Below are 14,469 nucleotides of genomic sequence, written 5' to 3'. Positions count from 1 at the left end.
GGCAGGGAGCGACAGCAGTGACAAGTAGCGGCTGCGCAGCAATGCAGTGTGGGAAATGTAGTGTATCTATGGCTGACTCTTGAATAAAGACTCTATTCTTGCCGGTTCCTGTGAGCTATTAGGCTTAAACGGATCAAATGTGTATTCATTTTTGCATTTTTGTATTTATTTCTTATGTGTGTGTGTGTGTGTGTTTCTGTAGATATCAGTGGTTGCCTATACTGGTCCACTGAAAGCGTGAAGGGAAGCCCAGTTAATTACTGATTGATTGGTTGATTGATTGAGAAAATTTTACTATTCATTTGTATTTTTATTTTTACCCTTATGGCAAATTAAGCTGCTACAGGAGTTTCAATAAGGAAACGTGCACTCAAACCTCCACTAATAGCTCAATTACTGTAAGTCAGCCTTGGCCACAACCCCATCTAATGTCCATTATGTGCCAATACATTGCCAATTCACCCTTTTGTTGCATTTGCACAACATCCCCATCTAGTGTCATTTGTTTGCCAGTGCAATGTAACTACATGGCACATGTAGTATTAAGTTATAATATTAAGGGGGAAAAGTTAATTATTACGTGAAAAATACGAAACTTTGACTGAAGTTCTTGTGCTCATAATGTAATTTTTAATGACACTAAGAATAACACACATATTTCTGAAATATATTTTCTGTCCTATAACTGGTTGGAGTGCAGAACTGAAAATATCAACTATGAAGGGGTCTTTCTATTTGTCTCCTTTGTGAAAGTTAAAAGTAAGGGCATAGGCTTTGTTGCATCTGTGTTATGGGCTCTTTGCTGCTTTTAGGGTAACTGTCCAGAAGGGAGCAGTCTTGCTTTATAAACCACTTAAAATTTTCACAGCTGCAGTGTGAAATAACAGTGTTAGCATCATAACGTCTGGTATGTTCCCACATTCAAACAAAAATGATGTGTGAGCTCAAATGTTTGGACTAGCTGTACTTGTCTTTTGTGCATGCTCGTCTGCTGAGTTTATCACATAAATCCAAAACTTGCAAATGTAAAATGCATATTTATTAGTCACAGTGTCATTGCTGCTTTTTTATTTATTGCCTGAAAGCACTGTGCAAACCTTTATTCAAGGGAAACACTGCTAACAATTGTGACTACAACCTACGACACATCATTTTGCGTTTTTCTTTTCTTCTTAATGCTAAGCGAATACTTATAAATTAAGCTATAGGAAGCCTATGGATAGAGCTATCATAACAAAATATATCCCTGCATGTCAGTTCACAGCACAAAGCAGTTAAAACCTCTGACTAGGAGTGACGCCCTCTGGCTTAGTGTCATATGCCTTAATGGGCCAACAGGTGGGGTACACGCTGCTGCCATAAGGTTCAGAGGCCTCGGGGAGTAAATGATACAGAGAAATAGCTGTTTTCTGCCCTCATTAATCTCACATGTTGGAAATTGAGAAGGGCGGGGGAACCTTCAGCCTTGATCTCAACCTTTTGACCTTGTCAGATCATTTGTTTTCATTAGTCCGCACTCAGATGAACTGGCCAGTTCCAGTTCAGACACCTACCCTGCCCCCTTAAAGAAGGGAGGATTCCTAAAAGTATCTCCAGGGGTCTTCTTAACTCTAGAGCCCCCAACCCCCAAAACGTACTGCTCTAGAGTCTCTGGACACTTCTAAATCAGCGTGGATGATTTCTCACATCCGCTTAGCCTGTTTCAGAAACGCTTTCACCGGTAATCCCTGCACAATGAACAGTATGCCCTTTTTCAGAGAAACAGGAAGGGTGAATATAAACTTAAACCACACGGGAACTGTGTGGTGCATTTCAATGTTAAAGAAAACTATTAAAGATCTCCTGGGTTTACAGTATTTTTGCAGCATATTTCACATTATGGCACAACGGGAAGAAAAAAATGAACCCTTCATCTGGTCTCCTGCTGTTCGTGCCACTGAACGAGATGACTGAGTGTTCTTCCTCTCACTCTAATGCTCCTTTAGCTTGGCAGTTGGGGAGTAATTGGCTCCCAGTTTGTCTAATGAAGCCGTCTCTCAGGTCATGACCTGTCCACCTGATGACCCACTGCTGCTACTGATGTGTCCTCTGCACTTCGACAGTGACCGGGTAAGACGGGTGCCTTGTGGTTCGTTCACTAAGGCGTGGTATCATAGTCACTACTGCAAAGCAACAGGACCTTCGCATGCAGCCAGTGGAGGTGTTAGGTCTTGCTGGAAATGAACTGGTGGCATGTGTTTGCTTTGTTCAAAACAAACAAAGGTAGGGCCTTAGGAAAGCTTTAATGGCATGTTACGAGATCAGGTTAAAAGCTGCCCAGTCAACAAAGGCACGATTGGTGGGATCGTCACGCTTGTGTTTTTATCTTCAGACAGTTAGCATCATATTACCCACATCAATTAGTCCAGGCGTGAGGAGTGGGGTGCTACAAGCCTTTGGTCTTTCATTAAAGAGAACTAATATATTCATCAAGGAAGTGTGGGCAAGGCAACAGATAGACACAGTGGCCCCCCTTTTAAACAAGAAGAATTTACCTATTTGGTAATCATTATGACCCTGTTGATAACCAATATACAGATCTGTGTCAAATTACTCCATTCTTTGGAGTTAATATACTTTAGTTCTTGCCTCTCGGGTGTGGAAACAAAAAGTTCTGCACAGGCATTAACGTCAGCATTTCAGGTAAGCCCGAGAGCTGAGGCCTGACTTTGTGGTGTGTCTTTAAAGGGTTACCTTGGGCCATAATGAGTCTCAGCAAGCCAAGCGCCAGGCCTAATGAAAACACTGTGACATCTGAGGGCGAAAAGGCATTACGGGTCTAAACTACAGGGGTTGTTTTAACATGCAAATGACAGAAAATGATGGTTATCACAAACACCTTTCAGACACACTAAATGCAGGTCTGCTAGCCAGTGGGCCTCGAGTCGAGAGAAACAAGCAGAGCGTTAAACACTGATGGTGTGTTGGACATGCAACATATGAGAAAACATAAAAATACTTTTTCGTTTATTTTGCTCTGGACAAAGCAGAAGATAACACTTTAGCAGAAAAACACATGGTTCTATTTATACAGTAAGGTGCGGATTAAGAAGATGGCGCTATCATATCAGCTACGAAGGTGTTATCTTTCACAGCACATCACCTAGATCTTCTAGCATGGAACCCGCGCCGTATCGAGGAAAATTAAACCCGAGAGCAGCAAATGAGCTAAAAGCATACAAATTTTCATCATCTCGGTTGGAAATAAACAGTCACATGCGCGCTAATGAAAACTGTTGCACTCGAGGTTTTCATCTGTGCAGAAAACCTCTCCAGAGAATTGCATTTCCACTTTGATACAAAAATAATGAGAAATGAGAAGTTAAACATAGAAGACCGACAATAATTAAAGATGTAAAGGACGCTGTCGGAGTGAGTTAACATAAAAATAAATCTTGGCTACAACAGAAAGTTTGTTCTTAAAGAAAATATTTAAAGCCACCTGGCAGTTGTAAAATTGTTGAGTCATTACCCTCTTATCGTTTTGTTTTACTAAACTGATCATTACGTAAGTTTCATAACCAATTGCCAGTTATAACAACCTAATATTATATAAAAGGACTTAAACCATCTTTTATCATTTAAACAGGTAGTGGTTCACCAGAGTGACAGGTCTTTGCCTGTGGCAAGCTCAGTGATGTGTTTTACAGGAAGTTTTTGGCATGGTACACTTGGTCAACCTTTTTTTAATACCAACTCAATAACTGTGCTCGGGTGTGGTGAGTTGCAGCTGCGGTGTATTGTGAATGTATTTGTGATTGGAGTCTGCATGTATACACATGCAAGCACACGAAATGCAAGCTGGGTTTTGCTTGAAAGAGAGCCTGAATATGCACTAAATGTTGGTCTGTCTTTTCTGTTTAGAGGTTAATATGTGGAACTTTTTAAATACAATACTGTGCAAAAGTCTTGAGTCATCCCTCATTTTAACATTTTTCTATGTTTCCAAAGAGTCCAACGTTCTGGTCAATTTTTAAAAACTGGTCTTGAGTAATAGTTCTGCAAGCCACTTGTAAATCCTAATGAATTAAGCCTTAGCTTGACGTTCTTGACGGCTCCTCCTCAAATAAATCCGCACTTCCGAACAAACAGCCTCACCAGACTATTTGTTAAACTTCACAGAGGCTCTTTACTTTGACACCAAGCTATTTACGAACATCGTGGCAGTGCTATGTTTCACCCTGAATGCTTACAAAACGATTAATGATGCGAGGTGATGAGAGACAGACGGGTAAAAGGAAACTGTGAGGCTCTCTCAAATAAATGACATTTTATTATAATAATTATCCCACCTTGTTGAAAAATAACTAAGTTGTACATGAACACTAAATACTGCTCAGAATAATGAATTAGGAAATCAGTTTAACTCATTATGGTGTTCTTGTGAAATACAGAAAATGAAATTAACACAAACACACTATTAAATATGAAAAAATGCATTTAGGCTCCCATCAGTCATTTTAGCATAATTCAGCTGAAGGGATGAACCAGTGTTGCGTCTACTCAAAACAGACAAATTCACAAAGAACCAATTTTAAACTGCACCTTTTGGCACTTTGTTATCTGCAGCCTGTTAAAACACACACACACACACACACACAATTTGTTCCAATTCTTTAGCTGAATCTTTGAAAAGTGCTAAAGATAAAACAATTTGACAAGCGGAAAATAGTATTTTTGTACCAACAAGGTGATTCGCAAACAGCTAAGGACACATGCTGTGCAGTGTGTCCTCTAAAAAATTGAGGATACTGAACAAGTGGAGGATGAAAGAAGAAGTGTCAGGCCTAAAAATCTATCCACAGCAGATGAACAGCATTGGAAAGTGAGAGAAAAAACCCAGCAAAAGCCCGACACAGGACCTGAGAGATGAATCTGGCCTTTCATTTGATCAGTCTACTGTTCAATGAAGCCTTATCAAAAATGGTCTCAGTGAAAGGGTGACTGGGTGCAGGACAGAAAAACACAAAATGGAGCATTGTTAGTCATGGATTGGTTCCTCCAGAGAGCAAACCAAAAAGCAGCAAACATCCAGAGAAGAGCTTTGAATGTCTTTCAAGAAGCCTGGACTTCAAATCCTAAAGACGACTTAAAGAAATTACAAGAAAGCTGCCTAAGACAGCTCAGGCTGTGTTGAAGAATAAAGGTTTCAAATATTGCTTTCGCAAACTATGCAAAATATAAAGAAATGAAGGGTTGTAAACAGGATTGTATACCTCTAGAAATGGATAAAGCTGAACTGGAAATCATGGGTGAGGTGGTACTGCTGTACAACTGTACCTGTGTGATGCTGGTGTTTTAGGAGCAGATGTCACATTATAGGCCTGTAAACTGAAACATGAGGCCACTGTTACCCTCCCTCATTATATTTTCTTATTACTTGTGTGTGAAGGAGCAGTCCAGGTTCAAATGTGCAGTAGATGTTTAAAATGCAGGTTAGGAAAAGTTTCAGAGGGGCATGTGAAGTTTATGTGTGCAGCTTGTTATCAGCTTAGATATGAACAGGTCATAAATCAAAATTTTAACATTAACAGAGTGATCTGTTTTAGAGAATTTGAGCATTTTCCTACTCATTATTATGAGAGAGACTGCAGCTGTAACGCCACACTTGGATATTGTTGCAGGTGGGGCTGGTTCATCGTTTACACAAAGATTTATCCCAGCAGATCACTCACATACGCTCACCCACACAGACACAGAAGATTTTTGATATGAGACCAACACACGGAAACCAAGGCCTTGAGGCAGCCTTGGCATTTTATGGATCTGAAAGACAGATTGAGCTCAGATGGTTCAGGATTTATGATGCAAGGCGAGCAACCTGAGGGACAAGCCAACTCCTCCCTGTGCTGGCAGCCACTAGTGATAGAGAGATTTACAGTCGGGATATTACAGCTGATTGCTCATAAAGCATGGGAAAAGTAAAATGTACAGCGAGCAAACAAATTTCGTGTTCTTTTGCAGAGCCTGAAGCTGAGCTGAAGTGTTGGACGTTTGGAGTATATGTTTGACAAAACAGCTCAAAAACCTCGATCTAACAAAGATATTATAATAAAGATGTTTTTGGTGTTTGTCCACACTTCGTACTGTAGTATGTACAGTAAATCTGGAAGAGGTTGAATTTTCAACAGGCTGTCAAATCCCAATGAAATATACATACACTGCACAGATTTGTAGGGCACTGGTGTGTTTATTTAATGCTAATGAGCGCGGTTAGCCTCGCTGAGAGAGTTCATGATTGTTAATGCCGTATTTGTATTGGCCTCACACTACTCCTTCATGCTCTGTTAAGACGGGATCAGTATATTATTAAAATTAATGTTTTTGCAGACATATGGCTGAACAGAATCAAGGTTGCGTGTTTGTCTTTTTTCCCCGGGTTTGTTTTCAAAAGACTGAACCTAATGTAAAAACCAACCTCTTTGTCCTGCTGAGATTTCAGGAATGTAGAACGCATCATCCTTGGTGAAGAGCTTAGGTGACAGACCGACCTTATTTCTCTCAACCCTGAGCTGAACTCCATTAAGGGCTGCCTCAAGTCTGTAATTTTACCGACAGCCTCTTATCATGTTTGTCTTGTCTCTTCCTCAGGGGGTTGACTGCTTGCCCACAGACAAGCTTTACTTCATTTCAGCTGGCTCTCCACAGAGACATCCGTGACTGGATAAAAAGTTCAACTGGAAGATTCGATATTTACTTTGTACATCTCTAATCACAGCATTTCAGAGAAAAGTAGCATTTAATTCTTTCCCTGGGAATGTCTGTTACGTTTTCAATGGAGTGATTGCACGCACGCTAAACTTTACTTTATGAAACTAGACGGATCCAAGAGGGTATTTTAAAAAAATATATTTTAAGCAACATTTTTGACAGTGATTGATTTTCATTGATTGTGGGATATTATTTTACTTATGCACATTGCTTCAGTGGTTAAATCCGACATACTTGTATAATTTTCTTGCACAGCTATTATTTGAAATCCGATCAATTTTATGAGGGGAAGATGTTTTTGAATACCCCCAAAATGTATAGCTTAGTACTGCAAATGCTTAGCCCTGGAGCCACACAGCTTTGTCATCTTAGCCCAGATCAAAGCGAACCTGTCCAGTCTGACAGGAGCCAAGGCCCTCGATGAAGGCTCTGATGAGCTTGCAGTTGGAAACCAGAACTTAGTCAGCACCACGGGTGGCATGAGGCTGCAAGAGGAAATTTTGGATACAGTAGTTCTTAGAGATGCTCCACAAATGTGAAGTGAGATCCATATGAAGTCCTAATCGGAAAATGATGAGGGAGATAAAAGAAGATCTAAAGATGAAGTATGACTGGAATGTTGAAACAAAAGCACAGAGAAGGACATGTGGTGCTGAGCATAATGCGTCTTTAGAGAACCTCCACCCAGACGGAGCTTCAGTGAGAAATTTGTCTTGGCCCCAGCCTGAATTTCTTGTGACCTCAGAGCGCTGCTGACATGCCATGTTTCCTTATTGGAAAATAAACACTGGCTGAGAATAAAGATAAAAAAATGAAGTCACAGGAATAAAATAAACGACTTATGAAGCTGCGTGACAGTATGTTCAGTTTTATGGAATCTGTGCTTTGAAGTAAAATTTTAAAAAGTGCATATGATTTAGAGAGATTAATGAAAACTCAAGTATAACATATTATTTATCAATAAAATTTGGATGTTGAGTTAAAAAAGAATAAAATTGCACATTTTCCATTATCATATAAAGTTTATTCAGTACAGTAATAAACACAATTCTTCACAGAGCATAAATGGCAGAATCAACATAAGTTTTTGAGTATAACTCATAATGTCTGCATGCATAAACCTGAGATGTGCAGGTTAAGAAAACTCTCTGAACTTCCAGTTTAATTTACAGAAAGCCTCCCTTGTTTTTCCTCCTTTATTTATAACTGGCTTCACCACTTTGACTCACAACCCTGGCATCTGATCTGCTTTGCTTTCAAAAGGCCACATCGTAAATTCCTAGACCTTGATATTTTCCCTAATTTCCCACAGGACTGTAATGATGCAGGCTTCTTTGTTGAAAGCACCTGTTCTCTGCTCAGATAATGGGCTACATTTCCATCCAGGATATACTCCCTAAGGGACACTGCAAACCTTAGACTTGAGGGTATCTAGTTGCCACGATTGCCAATGAGCGTTCACTGCAACCTTTTGAACGCTACCAGTCAGTTGTGCTCTCTGGCTGGTAGGATCTGTTTATGGAAGTGGTCAAATAGCAAGGTCGTGTTATCTTTTGAAGTTTTTTTTATCTGTGTACATTATGATAAAGCAGTCATCAGGGTCAAATATACTCAGCATGAATGTCTCAGGGATTTACTTCAGAGCCATGTACATTCCACAGTCTCTCCTTGCCATGTGTCACTTTTTGTTTTCTTTAAAGTTATGCAAGTACAGTCACTCTGAAGCAGCAGGTGAAAATATGATAAGATTTCTGAAAGAAAGCATTCCTAAACAAGATAAATTACATTTTATTTAAACTCAGATATCAAAGGTAGTCAGCCGATAAGCCAGCTTGTTAACTAGTAAACATTCAGTTTATCATACGCCGTATCAGTCTCCTGCAAATAAGAGCTTTTGTTTAGAAGTCTAGTTTAGAAATCTTCTTCTAATGTTCGACATTAAAGCTCACACTTCTTACCCAAAATATTGTACCATGACATTAACTACGAAATGAAGACATGGATATATTTTTCTAAATATCTAAACATTTGATATATAACATTTCAATTCAATTCACCTGTATTTATATGGGGGTCATATGGTAAAAGCCTACAATAGTAGATTAAAAAAAATCCCCCAAGTTCAGACTTTTCTCCTTTAGCAATCACCTGGCAACAGTGCAAATGAAGAACTCCCTTTAAACAGGAAGAGGGAGGGGCAGCCATCTGCTGTTACGGTTGCGAGGTCGGAGACAACACACACAAACAAAAGAGAGAACATAGGAAAAGAGGATAAATCGCAAACTGTGAAAGAGAGGCAAAAATGACAAAAATGTAATGACATACTGGAGTGTTGCATAAACTCATGGGGAGTTAAAAGATGGGAGTGGGGAAGAAGTGCTTCATGGGAAGTCCCCCAGCATACCTAAGAGATGGCTCAGGGTCACCTGATTCAGTCCTCACTGGAACATCAATTACTGTCAAAAAATTTGTGTTTTTGTTTTTAATCAAACCTGTTTTGCTCACGAAGATGGAAAAATAATACAGGCAACTGAGCAGACTATAACATAACAGCTGAAAAGTTGTTTTCGCTGCTGTCCTAAGCCTTGACACTATGAAGCTGCAAATGTTAACCTCAGTTCCAGTCACTTTGGACATTAAATGATTGAGCATATTATGCTTACGTACATAAAGGTAAACGTGACAAACACTGTACCGCTGTGCTGTCCCTACACCTTGTTTAAAATAATCAAATGAGAACCTTACTGTCTGGAACTGTCTGGGGTTTTGTTTAAAATGTGTTAATAAAAACAAAAATTAAAACAAGAAAATAAAGGTTTTAAAAAAAGAACTAAAAAGAAAATGCCAACCAAGACTGGTAGAATTCAGTCTGATGGATGAATCATGGGTGATCACAGCTAATGTGGCTCAAGTAGAAAACTGACAGTAAGAGATCATAACCTACAGCAAGCCTTTCACTTACTCAGGTGCTGTGAGCCCTATTTTGAAATTTACCTCTTTAGTTCCACTTAAAAGGCCTGTCAATAACACACTTTATATACCATTAAGAGACTTTGGAACACACTATCTGATGGATAGTTTGTGTGGGCTTTTCCAGGCTATGACAGTCATTTTCTCAGTGGCTGTTAAAACCCGAGCTCAGCTTAGATTTCTAACTTTTATGAACATGAAGCAAAGATATGTCGAGCTGGTAGGCGAAAGCAAATGTATCTGATATTATTTAAAATAAATCTGAAAGTGAGGTTCCAAAACTGTATCATAACAGATACTGCAAACTTGATAGTGAACTTGTAACCGTCTGGATATTGCCGAAAAATAAAAATTAAAGAAAAAAAAAAATCAAACAACACAGATGATGCCAGGAATTCACAGCCTTTTTTGATACATGCGAAACAGCTGCCAGAGGAACTCAAATATTCTCAGTACCCTTTTCTTTGTGAGTTCATTGTTGATGACTTGTTTCTTACACTGAATAATCTACCTTTTGTGCCACTGGGAGAAAGCAGTGAAACAAAAGGCTGTGGTCTATGTGCAGCAAGATACAAGAAGCATCCTTACAGAGTGAAAGGTAGGTCAGAACAAATACACCATGTATGTTTTAGTTTTTTATTTGTCTAAGAGGAGAAATTAGACAGCGACTGCATCCAGATACACCGCTAACTCTGTATATACTCTCCAAAAATTGCAAAAAGCATAAATGCATCTGCATCTTTTTGCTGTTATTATAGCCACACTGACCAATATTAAAAAAGCTAAAATTATAATGGGAATTTTAGCTTGTGCAGGACTTGGCAAGGCCAGAACATCTAAGCCTGCCTGAGCTTTCCAACCTGTCACAAGGTTTTGTTTCCATGTCCAGGAGGACATCAGTATGGGATAAGACGTTTTCTACAGGATCAAGTGAGGAAATCCGCTCAGGCTACGGTGGCTTTTCCTTAAGAGAAGATAAGATGGTCTTTAGCACGGCTCCAGAGAATTTATAGACATTTTAAATGGCCTTAGCTAGAGTCAAAGACCTTGAAGGAAGACTAATGGAGTCAGAGAAGTGTCTTGATCGGCCTCTCAGCTTACCTAATAACCCTGTCATTAGATTGAAGGCTTTGCGTGTGTAGGATCTCGGTCATCCCCGCTGTTATTTGCTTTTTCTAGGACAGAGTGCCGGATGAGATCATCCATCAGTAGACTTTACCCTCTAATTGGCTCAGATCTCTGACATCTGCAGGTTGCTGAGACTCTTGTGCTATGCCATGTGTTTATGTTTATGTTTGTATTTGTCTATATGTACACATTAGATATGACCATAGACGGCACACAGGATGCACAAGTGAACACGCACGCAAGAGCACAGATGGTTTACATTTCCACCTGCTTCCCTCTTTCTTCACACAACTGCGAGGATGGTGAAAAGAGGTTTCTGAAAAGACGTTGACAGGACAAGGTGATAAGTGAGCACAGGATAAAGCAGTGCCATTGAAGTTCTATTGTGCAGGCAGATGTTTAATAAGACTCAGCTTTAGGGTTCTTTTTTTACCTGGCAGTAAAGTAACAGCACTCTTCACTAATGCGAACAGTCACGATGTTAAACGGTTCTATATTTGAACTTTCTGCATTTCTTAATTGCATTATAATTGCAGACTGGCAACCCAAATACACAAAAGGAAGATAAGGTTGTATTTGTTTATAACAAGAGTACACATTTTAGTGGTTAACACACACACTGAATCCCATGATTGGAGTAGGAGTGTGTGCTGAGACACAGGTCTTTATTTGACTGTCTGGTTTTCATGTATGAGCTGGGTGCTGTTTATGTCATCTGTTTAGGCTGCAGAATAGAAGTCTGTTAACACAGTCCAGGATGTGTAGAGCAAGTCAAGCGCTCCCTTTAGTGTGTCCACTTTGCTTTTCATCGGCCCTTGTGAAGTGACACAGAGTGCAGAGTGCGTGTGTGTGTGTCTGCTGGATATTGTTTATTGTAAAGGATGACAGATGGAACAAATTAACACACACTTTTATAGAAATCTGAAAAAAACAACAACAAAAAAACGTGCTTGGGCACCTTCTGTGCTCGTGTGCGTGTGTGTATTTGTGTGCATCTGTGTGTATCCTCCCTCAGGTGTCTTTTGTTCTAACTCTAGGTTTCATCCTCCCAAAACTGTGCACCACTTTGAAGTTTGTCAATCCCCCAGCACGGAGACAAAAAGGAGGCCTTAGAAAAAGCTAACAATAGGGCTTATGCCCTCTTTGATAACTGCTCTACAGTGTTTCTCAATCACAAGCAAATAAATGATCAATGTGATAATAGTTTATCTTTATAGCTCTTTCAGTCAAATTACCAGCGAGCTGACTACACATCTATACAGATGCTGTAGTATTGATCATATTAAAACATATGAGTGTTCTTGAGCAGCTAGTGCCTTGATACATTATATATTAATGCTGATCTTTCTTTCCTTTTTTCTTTGGCTCTTTGGCACAAGCTTCAGTCTTGGCTTTTCTCCCACGGGTCCTTCACACTTATAAATACACGTACAGCCTACATTCATTTATACATAAACATCATAAAACAAAGTGGCTAGAGTTTGTAAAAGAGGACATAAGAGATCCTCTCTTAAGATCACATTAATATCAAATAAAATACTAAACAGGATATATACTAAATCTGTGGGCGTTTTCATTATTAGTTGCTAAGTATTTTTCCCAGTGGCTTGAAATGTGGCTCAAGTCTGATTCTTCTACTGTGTGTGAACTTTAAGCGGCTGCATTACACAAGGCGAAATTCTATGACTTCTGAAATTTCTGTTAATTTTTGGACTAATTCAAACTTTTGTCACCTGCATAAATAACAATACTCGATCTGGTATGGACTGCAGTGCCCCTATGATCCTAGCTTATAGATTGGAGGCTAATATAAAAGGTTCATGAGCTAAAGTAGCACACCTGGGTCTCCCAGCCTATTAAAGTCAACCCTTTGATTCACCTGGTTTGCATTCAAAACATTATTATTATTTTGTTTAACCAGAGTGGTGTGATTTATGTAGGCATTGCTGTGTGATAGGACAACTCTTCTTGCACACCCACCAAATGAGAGCGCACATGCTTCCAAGCCCACCGGTGACTCCACACATCCTTTCAAGGAAGCATTTCATTCATCCCCAAAAAATGGAACAAAACAAAACACTGTGCATCGTGTTCAGGTTTGAACGTGCCCCTGGCCTCTCTCTGCCATCCACCTGGCATCGGCCTTCTTGTGTGTTTGTACCTCCAACAGCACATACGACACACATCCACTGACATTTGATGTTTTGAAGTTTTGGTAAAGTTTTAATAAATTCCACTTTTTTATAAGTACATTTCATCTGTGAACTCCTGCTTCTCACTCTCCTTGAGCCAATTTGTGACAGGGAACATTACATAAGAAAACTAATATTTCCCCTTTTTATTCTGTTTATCTGACGCTCCTCCATATGAGTGTTCCAGTGTGTTTACACTTGGCAAAAACAGACTGAATTTGTCAGTAGAACCTTGGCTTCAGCCAAGTTAGATAAACACATTGTATCTCTTTCAAAACAGCAGTGTAGTAGTTTGTTCATTGTGATACTTACTTAGATAGTTTTCCCATTTTGTGAGCTCTGAATGTGGAAAATGTCTCAGTGACACATCCACATGAAAACGGCATTACTCATTTGCACGTCAAATGAACAAGCTTTTTGGACTTTAACTTTACTGCTGATGCTTCGATACTTGAACTCAACAGTTCAACTTCCACTCAGAGGTACAAGTACACAGAGCAAAGATAAACATGATCTGTACACAAAGTGGAAAGGGCAAACCACAAGTGCATAGCTCCAACCAAACCCCTTGGTGCACACAGTTTCCCAAACAGGTTATCTTGTGCCTGTGTCCTGTGGAAGTGCAACTATTAGGATTAGAAAACACACACACACTTAGCCGCACACCACACGCATATCATATATAGCAGTGTCTGAGAGATGAGATAAGGGGCTTAGATGAAGGGGGCAGGGTGGTCTCTGGCAAAACTCTGACTGACATGGCAGCTCTGGGGTAATCTTGCTAATCCTCTGCTAGCTCAGGGGTGCAGTGGGACTGGAGGCCTTTGACCCTGCACCAGAAGGAGGTGCTAACACAAACACACTGAAACAAACTTTTGTGCTTCCAAATTCACAATCACGCATCTTCATCGTTGTCGTGATTGCCGTGGCCCCACCCCCACAGCCTTAAGGGGTAAATGATTAACTTTTATGGTTCGTGATACCGTTTGTTTGTGTGGAACTACACGTTCACATTTTTGTGGCGTTAGCAAGGCCGTTCGGAATCATTATGAGGCAATTAAAGGTGACTCACGTGAACCGGTTATAGCACAGAAATGTGGGAGGCTGTCAACAAACAGCTGATCTTTGACACATGTGTTAGTTGGATGTATGTTTGTGTCCGTAAGTTATAAAGTTATAAAATCTGTGATGGCTTGATCTCCCTTGACAGAAACACGTATGTAGTAACGTGCTTCCATTTGATCAGTAGGTATTTAAAAATCACACGGGTCAAATGTGCAAATGAGATAATAGCGTAATTAGTATTCCTTTGTTTTTAAATAAATAAATAAACACATTTTTGATCTATTTCTATTTAGTTAAAATAAAAATTACCTACTGCTTTCCTTGGTGGTTCCCTGTGCTATAGTAAGCCACCTGTAAATTAAAT

Source organism: Aulonocara sp. 'chitande type north' Nkhata Bay, linkage group LG4 (assembly GCF_057382095.1).
Source record: "Aulonocara sp. 'chitande type north' Nkhata Bay isolate Kocher_YH1m ecotype deep benthic linkage group LG4, A_spYH_male_GT1.1, whole genome shotgun sequence".
NCBI lineage: Eukaryota > Metazoa > Chordata > Actinopteri > Cichliformes > Cichlidae > Aulonocara > Aulonocara sp. 'chitande type north' Nkhata Bay.
The sequence above is the reverse complement of the archived record's forward strand: the minus strand, read 5'-3'. Positions refer to the sequence as shown.